Consider the following 21,984-nt stretch of genomic DNA (forward strand, 5'->3'; position numbering starts at 1 on the left):
GTATTATTATATAAATAATATATTAAAATTTTTAATCTATTGAAAACAACAATCATTATACTTTTTATTTACAAAATGAACTTAGTTGGTTTTGGCTTAATGGGATATACAAAAATTTAATTTTAAAAATATCAAATTAAGTTATATTTTAATCAAACTATAAAATAATTGAGGAATTATTATTTATTTAAGAAATATATCGATCTATTAGCTCATTCGAGGTGAGATACAAAATTAATAACTAAATAAATAAAATATTGTAAAAATAATGATATTAAAACATAGACATCGAGTAGTCTATATTAATATTTTATTAATAAGTATATCGTAACAATAAAAATATATTGGCCTATTAGCTCAGTTGGTTAGAGCGTCGTGCTAATAACGCGAAGGTCGCAGGTTCGAAACCTGCATGGGCCATTAGTTATAATTTTTATTTTATTAATATAATAATATATATTTTAATAAATATAGTTTGGTAAAACAAAATATCTTATTAACAATGTAACTCGGTGTTAAACGATCACAGTTGGTGAAGCTTCGAATCTGCTTGATTACAGAATATTTGTATTAATATTTTAAAAGTTATAAATAAACTTAATAGATAAAGAATAAATAAATAAAAATATAGATTCGGACAATCTTACCCATTGATCCAAACATCAACTGTGAATGTCGAAGCTTCGAATCTGCTTGATAAAATCCAAACAGCTTTTTTTTCTTCAAATTAAAATACAATAAAAATATAAATAAACTTTATATATTAAAAATAAAAAAATCTACAAACAAATAAATAATCTAGATTCATACGATCTTAATCATTAATCAAAACATCTTCTTCAGAACCTTTTATTTTTTTTCAAACTAAAATATAATAAAAATCATCCACTTGTCAAGTTTCCATTGCATTGATAATTTCATCCTATCATCAATTATAAACCATAAATTTTCTATCACAGAAAAAAAAAATAAAGTTCCCTTTTATTTACTTCACATTAGCAACAAATGCAACACGAATCTGAACGCGAAACACCTTTAATCACGTGGCTCTTAAAGAACGATATTAAAAATTATAGATAAACTTATTATATCGAAAATATGAAAACATATAAATAAATAATCTAGATTCCTCTTAATCATTAATCATAAAATATTCTTAAGATTAAAATATAATAAAAATCCACATTTCATGTTTCCATTTAAATTTTCTATTACAAAAAAAAAAAGAAATTTACCTTTTATTTGCTTCATATTTGCAACCAATCCAACACGAATCAGAACACAGTGGCACCTTTAATCACGAGAATCTTAAACGCAAGATATGGATGGATCCATTAGCTCTTGGGTTTGATCGGCCGGGCTTCGAACCCTCCCCTCCTTCCTCGTCTCCAGCGAGCAGGGCATGTAGGTTCGCATAATCCTATCCCACATCACAAAGAAGGGCTGCGAGAAGTTGTACTTGCTGCCGTTAAGCTGGTGGTGGACGTCATAGTCGGCGCTGTTGTTGCTGAACAACGCATGCAGCAGGTTGCCCGGGAGCCACAGCCCGCAGTGGTCGTCCACCGTCTTCACGGTGGCAGAGGAGAAGAAGAAGGCGCCCGTCCGCGGCGTCATGCCGGAGACGACGAAGGCGGCCCGCAGTGGTCGTCCATCGTCTTCACGGTGGCGAAGGAGAAGAAGAAGAAGCCCGTCCACGGCGTCATGCCGGAGACGAAGAAGGCGAGCGCGCCGCCAACGGTGTCGAGTAGCAGATCCTCCAGTGGATGGTTGTACCGCGCGCCGAAGGCGTAGGGGACGACCAGCGTGTGGTGCTTCGACTGCACGTGCTTGTACACGGACTTGTTCGCGTGCATGTACGTCTGCATGAAGCACTGCCATGTGTCGAGCACCAACATAGCCGCCAAGAACTGGGCGGCGATCACCACCGGCGACGGCTGTGGCTTCGCTATCCCGCTCTCGTCGCTCACAACATGCAAATTAATGTATCACCTATTTCATAAGCTCAAGTCGTAACCAATGGTATTAAGATTGACCTGGAGCTCAACTAAAATTGAGCTAGAGGATATGTCATGTGGACTCAACGTCATATTAGGCCTCTTATGTACTATTCTGGCTAGGTGATTTGGACTATATTGATGCCCGATATGTGAAGTAATTTGGAGTATATTGATGCTCAATGAAGACATCATGAGGGAGATAGTTGAAACAAAAGAATTACTACCTATGGATCGGACAATAGGATGAATCAGTCTAAGCCAAGATTCACATTGTTATTACCTTATTTTTGGCACCTTCATCGAAATATTATAAACATTTTTAAAAATATTATAATTGAGATAAATTGACTTCAAACTTAATAAAATTATACAATAATATAATTTTAAATAAATATCAATATTGATTTAGGAACAAAAATAATTAAATAAGAAGATTTTTATATCAGTTATAATGTTTTTATATGAATTAGACTAGTTCAACTATGGTCCATTGAACGAGAGTTGTGTATTAGCCGGTTAGAGATATAGTGGGAAATATGAAGAAAGAAAATATAAAAACGAGGGACAATGGTTTACTATAAGAATCCGCATATCAATTATATCATTATCCTAGTTTGGTGATATGAAAATTGATTATAAAGATCATATGAACATGATGATTTGGTGATACATGAAAGATGATGGAAGACGATCGATAATTTGGGATACGAATCGGTGAAGGGATTATTACTTAATAGTGGAAACAACAATTTAGACCCCTCCCTTACTATAATTACGAAAATACCCCTAGGAATTTAGAAATTCCCTATATGTCCTTGTTTTCAGAAAATATAATTAATTAAAAAGTTTAGTTGATTATTATTTTTTATTATTCTCTAGTAGTCCTACATGATAATGATTTATATATATATATATATATAATGTTTGATGTGTGGACGGATGATCATGGACCGTGTGATGTGTGTACTTGTGATTATTATTATTGGGGTCTACGAGCCTCCATTATATTTCTCATCTATTGTCGGGTCCGTATGCTTATGATTAAGTTGTAATCACATGAGAAGGCACAACGGGAGCATGGATGCAATCGTGGGACCCACGAGACGGATGATCGCGATGCATAAAGATGCATCGAGATGTCAATGGAACCGACGAAGATGAGATGGATGATCATAGGGCATCGAGATGCACCGTTGCACACATAGATTTTGATGTGAGTGATTAGGCCTACTAGCTCGGGCCTGATCACATTAGGTTGTGGTCCAAGATCATCTGGTGTGATTGCTTATACACATACTACATATGTATATATATTTATATGCGATGTAGATATATATTAAATATGTATACGTGTGACATGTCATATTAGGAGATCGAATCATAGAAACATCTCTCTCTCGATAATATTAAGTCCGTAAACGTGAGGCAATTAGATTGACCCACGTGGCCTTCCATCGTTATATGTAGGAACCGATTCCCGGTGTATGTTGAGTTGGTCGAGTCCCTTGAGACTCACTTATATCGCGATTCGCTATCTTGCTTACGACATAGAGATGCCACCAGTGACCTGAGGACATGGTATGCTTGGTCGAGTCCCTCGAGGGTATATCATCAAATCATATTCATCTTGTAAAGAAGGTGTTGACTTAACCGAACATCATGGTTGGTCGAGTCCCTCGAGACCATGGTGATTAGGAGGCTAAACAGGACGGGAATCACAAGGAGTTGTGATCGACAAGAGTTGCCTACCTTTTGAGATTAGTGTGATTGGTCTAGTTCCTTGAGGTTACACTAAGACGCTGATTGGATCCTGATCCCCACTAGAAGTCTGTCGGAGACTTCCGTTTCATGTGCTGAGGGTGTCGTATGACACACTAGTAAAATAGTGGAAGCATATTAAGATAGAAGTCCATATCTTGATTGTTTATTTCTTGTAAAATCTGCATGTTATTTATTTTTACTATATCTTTATTTTCAGAAAATATCGATTTCAAATCCCTTACGTGGCATACTTGATGTCAACCGCCTCATTGGTCTAAATTATATAGATTGGCTCCGCAACTTGAGAATTGTTCTCATTGCGGAGAAAATCGCGTACGTCCTTGATACAGTGATGCCTACGCCCGAGGAAGGGGTAAGTGAGGATGAGATCGCTCGCTACGTGAAGTACATTGATGACTCCACTCTTGCTCAGTGCTACATATTGGGCTCTATGACTCTTGAGTTACAGAGACAAAATGAAAAGATGGATGCCAAATCCATTCTCCTACATGTCCACAAATTGTTTGAGAAACAGGGAAGGACCAGCGATATGAGATATCCAAGAGCCTCTTCCACGCTAAGATAACTGAAGGGACACTAGTTCAGACCTATGTCTTAAAGATGATCGAGTGGATAGAGAAACTCATAAGACTAAGAATGGTCCTAGAGGATAACTTATGTGTGGACATTATGCTTCAATCCTACTAGATTCCTTTTCACAGTTTATAATGAATTTTAATATGAACAAGCTTGAGGTGACTCTCCCAGTACTATTAAGAAAGAGAAGCCAGTTCTCTTCACTGGTGAGACCAGAAAGAAAAGGAAAGCAGAAAAGTCCCTTAAGAAGGGTAAGGGCAAGGGCAGACCAGGTAAAGCAAAGGTTGCTAAGAAAGACCCGGCAAAGGACAACGGCCAATGCTTCCACTGTTGCAAAGATGGGCACTAGAAGAGGAACTGCAAAGAGTACTTTGAAGAGAGGGCGAAATAGAAGCTTGGAGAAGCTTCAGGTATATTCACGATCAGTCTCCATTTGTCAGACTCTTATGATAACACATGGGTATTGAATACCGGTAGTGCTTATCATATATGCAATTCGTTGTAGGTTCTAGCCAGGCCTAGGAGACTAGAGAGAGACGAGATGGACCTCAAGATGGGCAATAAAGCAAAAGTTGATATAATAGTTGTTGGCGAGATCACCCTACATCTGCCTGATAGAGTTTTCATTGCATTGGATGCATGTTATTTTGTTACTTCAATTATCAAAAACATTATCTCCATTTCATGTTTAACAATTAGTGGATATAAATTAGTTTTTGAGAACAATGGTTGTTCGATATTATTAGATGATGAAATCATCATGAAAGGAATATTGCATAATGGTTTCTTTATGTTAGACACTACTCCACATATCATGAATGTAAGTATATCTAAGCGGAAATGAGATGAGGTGAATAGTACTTACTTATGTCATTGTAGGCTAGGTCACATCCATGAGGGAAGGATTCAAAAGTTAATAAATGATAGATACCTAGATCCATTCGACTATGAGTCATATGAAACTTGCGAGCCTTACCTTCGTGGAAAATTGACCAACTCTCTATTTTGTGGAACTGGAGAGAGAACCACTGAGCTACTGGAACTCGTACATAGTGACGTATGTGGACCCATGTCAATTAATGCCATTGGTAGTTACTCCTACTTCATTATTTTTACTGATGATTTCTCAAGGTATGGATATGTGTACTTAATGAAGTACAAGTCCGATGTCTTTGAAAAATTCAGAGAGCATAAGAAAGAAGTGGAGAACCAGACTGGAAAGAGTATCCATACTCTTCGATCAGATCGAGGAGGTGAGTACTTAAGTACAGAGTTTACTTAGTTTCTCGATGACCATGGGATATTATCCCAATGGACACCTCCTTATACACCTCAGCTCAATGGTGTCTCTGAAAGGAGAAATTGTATGCTATTAGACATGATACGGTCCATGATGAGTTTCGCTGACCTACCCATCTCATTCTAGGGATATGCCATAGAGACTACAGCTTACCTTCTGAACAGGATTTCAACTAAGTCGGTAGTGTCTACACTATATGAGATATGAAAAGGGAAGAAGCTCAATCTTAAAGTTGTTAAGATTTGGGGCTGCCCTGTCCACGTTAAAAGACACAACCCAATTAAGTTAGAATCGAGGATAGAGCGGTGCAAATTTGTAAGATACCCCAAGGAAACTTGTGGGTATTATTTCTATCATCTCGAGGACCAAAAGGTCTTTCTAGCCAAGAGAGCAGTATTCCTTGAGAAGGGAACACATTTTTGGTGGAGATAGTGGGAGCATGATAGAGCTGAGCGAGGTTAGAGAACCAAGCTCAAGCACCACTCTACAGCCCGAGTCTGTTCAGGTACCTAACACACAAGTTTCAACTTTACATATGTCTAGCAGAGTATCTCATCCTCCTGAGAGATATGTGGGATATATTAGAGGAGAAGATGTTGAGGACATTGATCCTCAAACCCACGAGGAGGCTATTATGAGTATAGACTTTGGGAAATGACAAGAAGCTATGAATTCTGAGATGGATTCTATGTACTCCAACAAGGTTTGGAACCTAGTTGATGCACCCGATGGTATTGTACCCATCGGTTGTAAATCGATCTTTAAGAAAAAGATCGGAGTAGGTGGAAAGGTAGAGACCTATAAAGCAAGGCTAGTTGCTAAAGGGTATCGTCAAAGACAATGTGTTGACTATGATGAAACCTTATCACCCATAGCAATGCTAAAATCTATCCGAATTCTATTGGCCATTACAATACACTATGATTTTGAGATCTAGCAAATGGATGTGAAAACTGCATTCCTCAATGGGAACCTCGAGGAGGTGTATATGACACAACCTTAGAGATTCGTGTCCAAGAAACTGCCCAAATAAGGTGTGCAGATTGTTTAGATCTATTTATGGACTAAAGAAAGCTTCTCGAAGTTAGAATATAAGATTTGATGAGGCAATCAGATCTTATGACTTCGTTAAAAATAAAGATGAGTCTTGTGTGTATAGGAAGGTAAGTGGGAGCGTTATCACCTTTTTGGTATTATATGTGGATAACATCTTGATTATTGGGAATGAGATAGGAATGTTATCGCTAGTAAAGGCATGGTTATCTAGATACTTCTCCATGAAGGACTTAGTGTTAGGATCAAGAGCACTAAGAGGGGGGGGTGAATTAGTACAGTAGAAAACCTTTTTCGATTAAAAAAAAAAACTGTGTTCATTCGATAAAAGTGATTTCAGTAAGAAAGCCGATTCGTAAATCACTTTAACTTTTGAATAAGCGAGATGCAGCAAAGATATAAATGCAGTTTGCAGTTATGGTTCAAATCAGATAGTAGGCGCAAACTGAAATATGATATTCGTACGAAAAAACTGATTTACGTCTAAATGCTGATTCATAAATCATTTGATTAAGCGAGATGCAGTTAAAGCAAAGATATAAAGGTAGTTTACAGTTATGATAGAAATCAAAACGTAAATGCAAATTGAAATATGATGATCGTACGATAAAACTGATTTACGTCTAAACGCCGATTCGGAAAGTGTAAAGCTTGAAACCCAATCGTATATGCACAGAAAGCAGTAAGCTTTTGAGGAGGTTTGCAGTAAACATAAGATGCTCAAAGTAAATGCAAACCGAGATTTAGAGTGGTTTGGTCAATCTTGACCTACTCCACTTTTGTCTTCCTCCACCAACGAGGTCACTGACGTCAACTAGAGGCCTTCCTTCGATAGGCAAAGGCCAACCACCCTTTTACAGTTTCACTCCTTTTGACGGGCTTAGGAGACAACCCTTACAGAATTTCCTTTCCTCTCTTAACATATTAGGACTTGGAAGAAAAGAGGAAGAAGAACTTTCAACTCATACAACACTTTTGAGCTCACAAAATCATAATGTAAAATCAGAATTTTGGTGGTTTCTGGGTGCACTATCAGCACTGAAAGGGTGGGGTATTTATAGGCCCCAACCCAGTTTGAATTTGGAGCTCAAAACTGTCAATTCCCGGAATTCCGGGATCTGGCGGTTGCACCGCCTGACTGGGGCGGTTGCACCGCTTGGCAGAGCTCGAAGACTGAGCCTCTGGGCGGTGCCACCTCCTGTTAAGGGCAGTTGCACCTCCTGTCAGAGCTCGAAGACTGAGCTCAAGCGGTGCCACCGCCTGACTGAGGCGGTTGCACCTCCTGCCAAAGCTCGAAGATTGAGCTTAAGCAGTGCCACCTCCTATCAGGGGCGGTTTGTTAGAACCCTTGCAGATTCTAAACTTGGGGTTGATCTCTTTAGGGGATCGACCTCCTTGGAGCTCTATAGGGGTTCCTCCCTCCAAGTTGCTACTCAAAGGCTGCAGAAAAGATTCATCTATTGCTTAAGAAAAGAGAAGGAATACATGGCTATTTATAGGGCTTCTAAACCCTAACTCCTAATAGGAATCCTACTTAAGACTCTTACTTCTAACCAACTCCTAATAGGACTCCTACTCAAGACTCCTATTCCTTTACAACTCCTAATTCTTCTATAAGAAAAAACCTCCTACATGAATGCCCCTCTCAATTAGGACTCTCCTAGCTAGAGTCCTAACAAAATGTCCCTCTCAATTAGGACTCTCCTAGCTAGGGTCCTAACAGTTTTACATGAATGTCCCTCTCAATTAGGACTCTCCAAACTAGAGTCCTAACAGACCTGCCCTCTTCAAATCAGCCTTGTCCTCGAGGCTGATGATTCGTGAATTCTGGGAATTTGATCTTCAAGTCGTCATAGTTCTCCCAAGTGGCATCTTCTATTGGTAGGTTCGCCCACTGTATTAGCACTTCATTAGTGGGTCGTCGTCGTCGAGTCACGATCCGTCGATCAATAATGGCACTTGGCTGGGTCTGGAGTTCTCTTTGGGTAGTCATATTTGGTGGGTGGCTTTGGGCTGTCTCCAAGCACCTATTTAAAACTTTCGTCTGGCTGTTGGTTTGTGGGTGATATGTCGTACTCCTTTTCAATTTAGTACCCTGCATATGGAATAACTTTGTCCAAAATCTGCTCTTGAAGATGCAAGTAGAATTTGTCACAAGCACAATGCATCCCTCGATGCTTCGTCCGATTCTTCGGTGCATCGTCCTCTCCTGTAGTCTATTGCCTAATCGGCCAGTTGACTCGGCAACTCTGATATCCTTGGCACAATACCTGCTCTTCTTAGCCTGATGCCCGAGTCCACGGCCCGAAGCCTTTTGTCGATACGTCGACCGATCCACCGGCCCGACATCCAATCTTCTGACATGCTCCTCCAACACAACATGATTTTTCCTGCTTTAATTGTCTCATCCTGATCGAAGCATCCTGCGTCACTCAAAACGCAGATTAAAACATAAACACATATCAAGTAGTTTCATTATCAAAATACAAGATTCAACAAGAATGAGATCGCAACTATTATAGTGCGGGGTTGACGAGCCTTAACTTCACATCGGATCTCTGGAATAAGCACTTCAATAAATGTATCTAGAAGTTATCATTCCGACCAATCTCTAGCTTGATTTGACAATCTTTTAAACCTACTATAATATTTCAACACAGTAGAAATCTGACAAATTTTGACGAGCTATCCATTTACCTTCATATATGAGTAGATTATGTCATAATCTTGGGGCCCTTTTCTAGTATTTCTAGATCTATGCAACATAGAACTTGAGCTTCTATCTTGTTGAAATTTACTAAGGCTCCCCAGTAAGTCCTTTTTGAAATCATTAAGTATTTTTTACAATCGGTTCTTAATTCTAATTTCCAATGCTTCCATTTGTGTCTTCACTAAGTTATTGGTGGCCATTTCGTAAGACTGCAAATCTGTAATCTCAACTTATGTTTTTGGTATCAAGACTAAGGCATAAATCACTGCCCTACTCGATGTTGTTGTTGTTGTGATGCAATCGGTGGTAGCACTATTGGAATGAAGGGTTGCTGCGAGGATGCGGGGATGTAGCTGTGTTCACTGCATATAAGGCAACGATGCTTGCTGTGGTCGCTGCGTGGAGGGATCGCTACTGCTGAGGGCTGGGAGGCAGCGATGGTGGTGCGGCTGGGGGCAGCGTCGCCAAGGGCCTATCGCTACGGTGGTTGCGATGGCACGGATGGAAGGCAGTGTTGCTCTGTCTCTACCGCACTATGGAAGGAGGCCTTGGTGATGCCGAGTGATTGCGTGCAGTTGAGGACATGATGGTGCCGTTGAAGCGGCCGAGGTTGAGAATAGGAGTCGGTGCGTGTGTTGCCGAGGTTGAAGCGGCTGCACAAGAGCTTGCTGCGTATGCTATTGGAGGGCGGCTACAGTGGCATTGCCGAGGTTGAGGTTGCAGTGGAAAATAAGAATTGATGGTGGCAGGCTAAGCGACGAGTGGCGTCGTCGCTGGTTGGGTAGCAGCGGCGACGGTGGTGGCAACCGACGTTCGCAGTAGCAAGAGGACCGATGACTATTTCGCAACAGCAAGAGGATTGCCATGTTTCGGTCACCAAGGGGGCAGAGCAAGGGGGAGTGGTGGTGGTCGTTCTTGCCCGAGCCAGGGGGAGCGGCGGTTGGGAGGCGAGCGGCGGTCGTCGCACAGTGGCTGGCAGCAGTGGTGGGTCGGTTGGAAGGCAACGGCGCTCGAGGCGTGGCTGCGATCGACGAGGGGCTGCGGCAATAGAGGAAGCTATGTTTCTCCAACCGTTGCAAGGAGGGGCTGCGGCAACGGGCGTCTGCGGTTGCGACCCAAGGGGGCAGCACAATGGCGGACTAGGGCAGCGTGGCAAAGGCACAAGGCCAAATGTGCTCGAGACATGATTAGAAAAAACTCAACCTACATGAAGAGAAATCCACCATGGCAAAGGCACAAGGCCAAATGTGCTCGGGGAAACCTGACTCGAGTGAAGATAAGTCAACCACATTAAATGCATAAGGCTAAATGTGTCTAAGGCACATGAGTCAGGAAAGCCTGATCCATATAAAGAAAAATTCATTATAGTGTAGGCACAAGGCTAAATGTGTCTGAAGTGCATAATTCAAGAAAACCCGGCCCACATAAAGAGAAATTTACAATAATGGAGGCATAAAGCCAAATGTGTTCAAGGTGCATTTATGATCAGAAAGGTAATTGGAAGCATCCTTCTTACTCTTTATGATTAGTTATAAAAACTCACCTTTATCATAGAGAAAAGGGGGATTATTTGGACCTGCACTTATACACCTTGAGTCACTAACTTGGACATCGTAGGGATCAGGTTGGGAAACCTTTACTAACCTCAATCTTCGTATAGGTGGCACCTTAGGAGTTCACCATTTCTATCATAGAGGCACCTTATATAACCCTAAAAAAAGGGCAGATTAGGAGGTCGAGAGAAATAAAAGTAGGTGGCGCTAACTAATATCTTTCTAATATAGGCAGATCCAGATGTAGAAAATATGCCCAATATGGGCGTAACAGAACTCTAAGAGATCTTTTCCTAATATGGACAAATTAGGAGAAAAAAAAGGGGAATTACTACAATTAATCATATTAGTTCAATGTGATTTCTTCGACTCCATCGAAGGCCTTACTAGTCATAAGTGCCCAGCAAGCCAATCACATGAGTGATGGCACGTGTGACTTGATACAGAATCTTTTTGCTTATTATATTTTTACTTATTATATTTTTGCATATATCACTTTATAAATATTGCATATATGTATATATATATTGTGATGTCCTTGGATTTGTGCAATGGGAATCGGATCGTGATGAGATCACGAAAATGAGATCGATTCACCTTTAAACACATATCCTAAATAATCCCGATCATAAGTTACTCGAGAGGGACATCGTGATAACCGGACAAACTGGTGTTCTGTATACCCGTCCATATGATGGATGCAGTGGGTCTCATAGCTGCTCATGTAGGGACACCAGGGATACAATACAGGTGCTCATTGGAGAATGAGTTCACTGATTGATCCGCTTACAGAATGCTAGATGGTTGATAATGCCTAATTGTCAAACAACGATTCTGTAGTCCTAGTGGTATATCTGGTCTTTAGACTTGAGACACCAAGGATGTCCTGTATGAGTGCTCCACTCTTTGATACTAGACTTATAGGTTTGGTTGTCCCAGATCTAGTACAACTGGTCATTGGGAGTGGTAGTCGACCTTATGAGGGCTATTGAGTATCAATAAAGGATCATTCACTCTCGGCGTCATGAGAGGAATATCCCATGTGTTCTTGCTCAGACAAATCCCTGGACAGGGTCATTCGGGTTGAGAGAGAAAGAGTTCCCCGGGAAAATCCGATTAGAGCGAGACTCAAGTAGAAACCGTATAGGTCTGACAATACCATGCTCGATATACGGTCTCTGGGATATTAGATGAATGAGGGACTATAGGTACACGGTAATTGAGGACAGACAGGTCCAATGGATTGGATTCCCCTATATCGTCTGGGGACTACGGTGTAGTGGCCTAGTATGTCCGTAGTCGATAAGTCAAGTGAATTATTACAGAGATAATAATTCATTGAGTCAGAAGGAGTTCTGACAGGTATGACTCACGGCCAGCTCGATATTGGGCCTTGAGTGTCACACACATATGGTAGGCATTACGATGAGTAGAGGTTCGGATATGAGATATCCGACGGAGCCCTTGTCTTATTGGATATCTAATAAGCCCCCGAATTATTGGATCCCATAAGAGAGATTATTGGATAGAAATCCACTAATCTGAAAGACTTGGGTTATTGGATGCAGATCCAATGCCCACTAGGCGAGGATCCATTAGAGTTTGACAAGGGACCTCTATAAATAGTCATAATAACCTTCTACTTCTTTCTCGGCTTGTCAGTGCTACCATGGTAGTTATACTAAGTCAGACTTGAAGCCTTGAGCGATGACTCATAAATAGTAGCCGAGGCCAAAGAGGCCACCACCATGCCTAAAGAGGAGCCAGGCATCTTCCTCTTCAAGGAATGTATATTCATGTCCATAGAGGATCATAATCACAAGGTTATAGTGGATTAAAAAGATAGATGAAGTAAAGTGATATTAGGTTTAGGTTATACCCCAAGGAATTAAGAAAACCTAGCCCATATGATAAGAAATCCATCATGACGAAGGCATAATGTCAAATGTGCCTAAGGCCTATGAGTCGGGAGAACCCAACTTGCATGAAGAGAAATTCATCATGGCATAAGCATGATGCCAAATATGCTCGAGGTGCGAGTTTGAGAAACCTAACCCACGTGAAGAGAAATCTGTCACGATTGAGGCATGAGATCAAATATGCCCGAGGCATGATTCGAAAAAACTCAAGCTACATGAAGAGAAATCCACCATGGCAGAGGCACAAGGCCAAATGTGCTCGGGAAAACCTAACTCGAGTGAAGAGAAATCAACCACAATAAATACATAAGGCTAAATGTGTCTAAGACACATGAGTTAGGAAAGCCTGATCCACATAAAGAAAAATTCATCACAGTGTAAGCACAAGGGTAAATGTGCCTGAAGTGCGCAATGCAAGAAAACCCGACCCACATAAAGAAAAATTTACAATAATGGAGGCATAAGGCCAAATGTGTTCGAGGTGCATTTATGATCAGAAAGGTAATTGAAAGCATCCTTCTTACTCTTTACGATTAGTTATAAAAACTCACCTTTAACATAGAGAAAAGGGGGATTATTTGGACCTGCACTTATACACCTTGAGTCACTAACTTGGACATCATAGGGATCAGGTTGGGAAACCTTTACCAACCTCAATCTTCGTATAGGTGGCACCTTAGGAGCTCACCATTTCTATCTTAGAGGCACCTTATATAACCCTAAAAAAAGGGCAGATTAGGAGGTCGAGAGAAATAAAAGTAGGTGGAGCTAACTAATATCTTACTAATGTAGACAGATCCATATGTAGAAAATATGCCCAATATGGGTGTAACATAACTCCAAGAGATCTCTTCCTAACGTGGACAAATTAGGAAAAAAAAAAGGGGGAATTACTATAATCAATCATATTAGTTCAATGTGATTTCTCCGGCTCCATCGTAGGCCCCACTTTCCCCTGTTGAATCTCGGATTTTGATGATGAAGTCAATTGTCATTTGTTATCTAATCTATGTGTTGAGATAAGTGTGCAGGATTAACTACAATGAGAGTAAGACAAGCAGCAGGAGTTGCGCCGGAGTCAAGATCATGATCACGTTGGGAGTTCGAGAGTTCGACGGAAGTTCGGACGGTCGTCGGAGGTTCAGAGAGAACAGATCCGAGAAGTCCAGAAGCTTGCCAAGCGAAGCTCGTCGGAACTCGCCAAGTGGATCGTCGCAAAGTCCAGGAGTATGCCGGATGTCCGCAGAAGGATCACCGAGGGTTATCGGTTGATCGACGGAAGTTGGCCGGAAACTCGCCGGAAGAAGCGATTGACGCATCGGAGCAAGCTGCAGAAGTTGTCTTAGAGATAATCGTAGTTAGCACGATGATTAAGTATGAAAATGGGAGGTGATCCCATTAGCTTAATCTTGGGGCAATTGGGCCCCTGAAAAGATTCAAAGTGGGTCGAATGGAGTGAACCATTCGGACCCTGATTGCACCAGGAGGTGCAACCGCCCCAGCCAGGAGGTGCAACCGCCTGGGCTGTGGGGTTGAGAGGTGCAACCGCCCCAGCCAGGAGGTGCAACCGCCTGGGCTGTGGGGCTGGGAGGTGCAACCGCCCCAGCCAGGAGGTGCAACCGCCAGGGCTGCACGGCTGGGAGGTGCAACCGCCCCAGCCAAGAGGTTGCACCGCCAGAGCTCAAGTCCCGAGCTCTGCCAGGCGATGCAACCACCAAGCTCAGTCTTCGAGCTTTGGCAGAGAAGTGCATCAGCCTGAGCTCAGTCTCGAGCTCTGCCAGGTGATGCATTCACCAAGCTCAGTCTTCGAGCTCTGGCAGAGAGGTGGATCAGCCTGAGCTCAGCTTGGAGCTCTGCCAGGTGATGCAACCACCGAGCTCAGTTTGGAGCTCTGCCAGGTGATGCAATCACCAAGCTCAGTCTTCGAGCTCTGCCAGGTGATGCAACCATCGAGCTCAGTCTTCGAGCTCTGGCAGAGAGAAGCAATCGGCAGAGCTCAGTCTTCGAGCTCTGCCAGGCGGTGCCACCTCTCCAGTCGAGAGGTGCAACCGCCTGATCCCAGAAATTCTGGGATTTGATCGATTTGATCGTTTTGAGCTCGAATTTTGAATTGGGTTGGGGCCTATAAATACCCCACCCATTCAGCACTGAAAAGACACAGACCCATACCGAAATTGTGATCTTTTCTGTGATTCTAAAGAGCTCAAAAGTGTTGTAAAGCCTTTAAGTCTCCTCCTTCTGTTCTTCAAGTTTTCAATTGTAAAGTGAGGAGAGAAAGGTCTGTAAAGGTTGTCTCCTAAGCCTGCCAAAAGGAGAGAAACTGTAAGAGGGAAGTTTGGCCTTCGCCCATTGAAGGAAGGCACCTAGTTGACGTCGGCAACCTCATCGGTGGAGGAAGCCAAAAGTGGAGTAGGTCAAGGCTGACCGAACCACTCTAAATCTCTGGTTTGCGTTTATTTTCGAGCACTTTATCATTACTGCAAACCTCCCTCATCACTACTGCTCTCTGCGCTTTCACGAACAAGTTCTAAGTGCTGTTCTTCCAAATCTGCATTCAGACGTAAACTCGTATTTTCATACATTACAGTTTACGTTTACGTTTGATTCTGCAGAACTATTTTCCGTGTTTTTACGAACGAGCTTCCTTGCAGTTTACGCTTACATTTTAATCCTATTGATAACTGCAATCTGTCCTCTACGATTTTACGAACGAGTTTCAACATTTAGACGTAAAACTGCATTCAGACGTAAATCGGCTTTCTTCGCTCAATCATCAGACTTCAGTTCACGTTTACGTCTTGGTTTGAACTGCATACTGCCTTCTGCGAGTATACAAACGAGTTTCAAAGTTTAGACGTAAATCTGCGTCTAACTGCGTTTAGACGTAAATCTGCGTTTAGACGTAAAACTGCGTTTAGACGTAAAACTGCGTTTAGACGTAAAACTGCGTTTAGACGTAAATCTGCGTTTAGACGTAAAACTACGTTTAGACGTAAAACTGCGTTAAGACGTAAATCTGCGTTTAGACGTAAATCTGCATTTAGACGTAAATCTGAGTTTAGACGCAAAACTGCGCTTAGACGCAAAACTGCGCTTAGACGCAATCTGCGCTTAGACGCAAAACTGCGCTTAGACGCAATCTGCGCTTAGACGCAAACTGCACTTAGATACAAACTGAGAATTTGCTTTTGCATCATAATAGTTTTTGAACGAACGCAGCTTTTGGTTTTTAATTTATTATAAGATTTCCGCTGCACTAATTCACCCCCCCCCCTCTTAGTGCTCTCGATCCTAACATCCCCGAGTAGGCAGTTTGATAGGTTGTTAAGTTCTCCCTACCTGATCCCAGTGGGTCAGTATTGTCGTAGTTGATCGACAAAAGTATCACTAACCTAACAATCATCATTTGGTTTTCCTTTGCAATGTGGACGAGTCAAGCGTGCTAAAAATCTCCCAACCTAACATTGGTAGGTTAGACTCAAAGTATAACCGATTGAGACTTAGCACAACAACACTTTGGTCTATGGCCAATCCTCTCGTAAGAGGTATTCAATGCCCATCATAAATGAACATTGCATTTCGCTTGAAAAGTATTCCATGATGAAACACAATGAGGGGACACGTGATATGAATATGAATAATATGGACTGCCCAAGGACCAACACATGGACACCTCCACCTCATCAATGAAGGTCACAACTTCAACAATTAGGCAATATGCTAGCATTACAATTGATTGAGCCATGTCAATAGACATTACGCCACCTTGACAAGTGGTTGAGCTATATAAGTAGATGTTATGCCATATTTTCACGTGATCGAGCCATATTAACAAACGCTATACCACCTTGATAGATGGTTGAGTCACGTCAACATATATTATGCCACCATAATGAGTGGTTAATCCATTTCATTGAAGGTTGTTCCACCTCAATTGCCATCTTATTAGGTGGTTATGCCTCCCTATAACTACCTAACGGCTAAAACTGTCACAAGTGATTACGATTTTGAGATTTGGCAGATGGATATGAAAACTATATTCCTCAATGGAAACCTCGATGAGGAGGTGTATATGATACAACCTGAGGGATTTATATCCAAAGAAAGCCCAAATAAGGTTTGCAGATTACTTAGGTCCATCATGTTGAATCTCGGATTTTGATGATGAAATCAATTGTCATTTGTTGTCTAACCTATATGTTGAGATAAGTGTGCACGATTAACTACGATGAAAGTAAGACATGCAGCAGGAGTTACGCCGGAGTCATGACAATGATCACGTTGGGAGTTCGAGAGCTCGACGGAAGTTAGGACAGTCGTCGGAGGTTCTGCGGGAACAAATCCGAGAAGTCCATAAGCTTGCCAAAGAAGCTCGTCGGAACTCGCCAAGTGGATCGTTGCAAGTCCAGGAGTTTGCTGGAAGTCCGCAGGAGAATCACCGAGGGTTCATCGGATGATCGACGGAAGTTCGCCGAAAACTCGTCGGAAGAAGCGATTGACGCACCGGAGCAAGCTGCAGAAATTGTCTTAGGATTTATCATAGTTAGCACAATGATTAAGTTGGTAATGAGAGGTGATCCCATTGGCTTAATCTTAGGACAATTGGGCCCCTGAAAGACCCAATTTGGGCCGAATGGATCTACCCATTCGGACCTTGATTACTGTGGGAGGTGCAACCGCCCAAGCCAGGAGGTAGCACCGCCTGGGCTAAGTCTCCCAGGGAGACTGGGCGGTGCAACCGCCCCAGCCAGGAGGTGCAACCGCCTGGGCTCAGTCTCCATGCGAGACTGGGCGGTGCAACCTCTCCTGACAGGAGGTAGCACCGCCTGAGCTCGGTCTTCGAGCTTTGGCAAGCGGTGCAACCGCCCCAGTCAGGAGGTGCAACCGCCTGAGCTCAGTCTTCGAGCTCTAGCAGAGAGGTGCAACCGCCCCTGACAGAGGTGGCACCGCCTAGAGGCTCAGTCTTCGAGCTCTGCCAGGCGATGCAACCACCCCAGTCAAGAGGTGTAACCGCCTGATCCCGGAATTCCGGGAATTGACAATTTTGATCTCCAAATTTGAACTGGGTTGGGGCTTATAAATACTAATGATTCTAGTCCTCCGTTACTCAAAGGGACATCGAGATAATAAGATAGACTGATGTATTGTATATTCATCCATATGATAGAGGCAGCTAGTCTCATAGTCGCTCATGTGGGGACACTAGGGCTATAGTGCAGGTACTCATTAGAGAATGAGTTCACTTATTGATCCGCTCATAGAATACTGGATAGTTAATGATACCTCATTATCAAACAATGATTTCGTCATCCCAATGGTATACCTGGTCCTTAAACTTGAGATTCCAAAGATATCATATATGAGTACTCCACTCTTTGATACCAGACATGTAGGTTTGGAAGTCTCAGATCTAGTACAGCCGGTCATTGGGAGTGGCAGCCAACCTTACGAGGGCTATTAAGTGTCTATAGCGGATCATCCACTCTTAGTATTATGAGAAAAATATCCCATGTATTATTGCTCAGATAATCATTGGCTAAAGTCATTTGGATTGAGAGAGAAAGAATTATCTAGGAGAATCCGATTAGAGCAAGACTCAAGGAGAAACTATATGGGCCTAATAGCACCATGCTCGGTATATGGTCTTTACCATATTAAATGGATGAGGGACTATAGGTACACGATAATTGAGGATAGATAGGTCCAAAGGATAGTATTTTCTTGTATCGTTTAGGGACTGCGGCATAGTGGCCTAGTACGTTCGTAGTCGATGAGTCGAACAAACTATTATGGAGATAATAATTCACTAAGCCAGAAGGGGTTCTAATAGGTATGACTCATGACTAGCTCGATATCTATTGGGGCCCCTATCTTATTAGATATTCATTAAGCCCCTAAATTATTGGATCCTATAGATGAGATCCAATAAGAGCTAATAATAGATTATTGGGTAGACACCCACTAATCTAAGATGTTTGGGTAATTGGATAGAGATCCAATACCCAATAGGGTAGGATCCATTAGGGTTAAATTGATAGGGGCCTCTATAAATAGGAGAGAACTAAAGGACCATAGGCTAGGCCATTTGGCTACCACCTCCTATTCTCCTCTCCCCTTCCCCTTCTTAGATAGATGGTGTATAGATTTAGGTAGCAATTTGAGGAGTGTCTTCACAGCCCTTGCCGAGTGGATCACTGCTAGAGAGGAGGGCACTTGACCTCCTCCATCCTCTCCCATAGTTCTACAGGAATTCAAGGATATACGATCTCTCTAGGTAACACAACTATCTCAAACGTGGTTTTCAATTTGACGGATTTTTATGTACTAATCTTTGTATGACGATGAACATCTTTTGAAAAATTTGATATTTTTATTTTATGTTCTTCTGCTACACATGTGATGTTGCCTTTAGATTTCCCAATATGTGAAATACCTCATCGAGGTACAAAAATTGGCTCATAGTTTCTCTCAACTCAATGTGTTATGGGTCCCCGATGAAGAAAACACCAAAACTGATAGACTCATCAAGTTAGCATCCACTCGAGCGTTGAGCGAGGGTTGGCCATTGGTCGAGGCGTTGTCGACCTAAACCATTGAAAAGCATGATGTGTTTATAATCAAGGAAGAATCAAGCTAGAAGGGTGAGATCTCATGCTACAAAAGAGATGAGATACTCCCAACTAACCCCACAATGGCCAAAAGAGTCAAGTATCATTAAGCATGGTATTGTATAATTAATGACCGTCTATATCCTATATCTTTTAGCCAACCACCCCTTAAATACCTAACACCACAAGAGGCCGAGAGCATACTCGCTTTGGTGCATGAAGGTATTTTTGGGGAGCACATTGATGGACAAACTCTTGCCTTCAAAGTGCTTTAGCAGGAGTCCTATTAGCTGATGTTACACAAGGATGCAATAATCTATGCTTAAAGATGTCACAGATGTCAAAAGTTTACTAAGATACAACATCAATCAGTAGTCCCTTTAAGCCTAATCGACTATGGATGGCCCTTCGCCTAATGGAGGATAGACCTACTCGAACCCTTTTTGCCAGCTTAAGGCCAATAGAGATTCCTCATCGTGAGAGAGGACTATTTCATATAGTGGATAAAAACTAAGCCATTAGTGTTGATCACTAAGAAACAAGTCGAGGGATTTATATAAAAAATATCATCACCCACTTCAAAATATCATAGGTCCTCATTACCGATAATGGAATATAATTCAACAATGTGTGGTTCAAGGAATTCTATCAATCTTATGGGATTTTACTAAGGTTCAATTCGATGGCTCATCCTCAAATCAATGGTCTTATTGAGATTACCAACCGAGCCATTTTCGAATGGTTAAAGAAGAGAGTCGATGGAGCCAAGGGTACTTGAGTAGATGAACTACCGAGCATCTTGCAGGCCACCTAGATGACACCTAAGACTAGATCAAGAGAATCACTATTTAGCTTAGCCTTTGGCACTAAGGCTTTCATACTATCTGAGATAGTCTTTTCGACACCTTGGGTTGAGAGCTTTGATGAGAAAACCTTTGAAGGACATTGAGTCGGACTTGATCTAATCAGTAAAGTTAGAGTAGAAGCATATATACAGACACTTAGATATAAAAAGCCAGTGGACAAGCAATATAACTAAAGCATTTGCCCTCGAGCAGTTGGATTCGGAGACTTAGATCTCCGCAAAGTTGAAGTCAGTGACCCGATTGGGCCCCAGGGAAAGTTAAGGCCAAACCGAAAAGGGTCGTATCGAATCATCGAGATTGTTCGAGATGAAACATATCACCTCGAGACAACAAAAGGTGTGATATTGTTGAGAATATGGTGTATTACAAACTTAAAGAAGTTTTACCCCTAAGGCCTCCCTTGAGATCAGGTCAGGGAAGACTATACCCTGAGCATTGGATGTTGATCTACAAAATCTAAGACACTAGTTGTTGAGTGTATCTTCAAGAGACAATCATTACAAATTAAGAAAAAGAAACTTCATTACTTAAACAAAATTACATCAAACTGGTTCAGCTTCTACATCTAGAATAAGACCCCGATCTATCAAAATAAAGGCTTAATAGGGCAAACACACCCAACATCCCGATGACTCTAAAGCAAAAGACAAGCATGATCAAAGATGGTAACTTAGGCATCGGGATAACGCGGTGGATTGTGGCTATTATCAAAGGGTACTTTGTCTACTATCAAAACACTTTAATCCTCGAGATAATCAATGAATGGGTCCTCCTCAAGCTTCAACTTGGGATACCTTATCTTGAAATATGCTAAGGTGATTTGGTACCCGAACTCATATAAGATGACCTTCATCCTCTCTAGACTCCTTTTAAATCGGTAGATGCCTTGTAATCGACAATCGCCACCTCCCGATATTTTGGTATCATGTGTCACTCAGTCTTTAGTGCATCACATAGATCTTGAGCCTACTCATTGTCTGCCACAACCTGCTTGTCAATCTCCGAGTCATGCGCCCTTATCGAATCTAGCTCCTAGGTGAGCTACAATAAATCACCTCTGTGGCTTGGTTATTACTTCGAAGTTCCTTCAACTACTTGGAAAGGTCGACGAGGCATAGCTCAGCTTCCTCAAATTGCTACACTAGCTCGGCTCCTCGAACCTCTACCTCGGCAACCGTAGTAAAAGCTCCTCCCTTCTTCAGCCCCTTGATCTCTTCTCGAAGATCATCGATTATAAGGGCCTACTAGTGGATGACAAAGCTAGCGTTGTGTACATAGTCGATAAGGGCCATTACATAGTGGTGATGTTATAAATCAAAGTTGGATAGGTGAGCAATGTGAAATTGAAGGGACTAACCACGGCCTAACTTATCAACACATCATTATGGTAGCAAGTGTCAATCAGAACCTTCAAAAGGGAATGGTAGATCTGGTTCGCTACCCCCCCGAACATAAGGACTCATGGTTGTACTGCTCCAAGGCCATGCTATCACTCTACACCTTCTGCTCCTCATGCAAACCCTCCCATCTTGGTTGCAGTGGAGCTCATAGGGCCAAGTCTGACATGTCATCTATTTATATAGCCGTGAACAACAAGGGCTTACCCTTGCATAAGTCAAA

At 41.9% G+C, this 21,984-nt stretch overlaps 1 non-coding gene and 1 pseudogene across 1 annotated transcript; one reads left to right on the forward strand and one right to left on the reverse strand.

Annotated features, from left to right (window-relative positions):
* The first annotated feature begins 346 nt into the window (after positions 1-346).
* TRNAI-AAU (transfer RNA isoleucine (anticodon AAU)) lies at positions 347-420 on the forward strand. Its single transcript has one exon. It is a non-coding gene; the product is annotated as a tRNA-Ile (tRNA).
* A 604-nt stretch (positions 421-1,024) lies between these two features.
* LOC135620389 (sphinganine C4-monooxygenase 1-like) lies at positions 1,025-2,087 on the reverse strand (annotated as a pseudogene).
* Positions 2,088-21,984: the final 19,897 nt, after the last annotated feature.

This window comes from Musa acuminata, chromosome BXJ2-8, assembly GCF_036884655.1.
Source record: "Musa acuminata AAA Group cultivar baxijiao chromosome BXJ2-8, Cavendish_Baxijiao_AAA, whole genome shotgun sequence".
In the NCBI taxonomy this organism is placed as follows: Eukaryota; Viridiplantae; Streptophyta; class Magnoliopsida; order Zingiberales; family Musaceae; genus Musa; species Musa acuminata.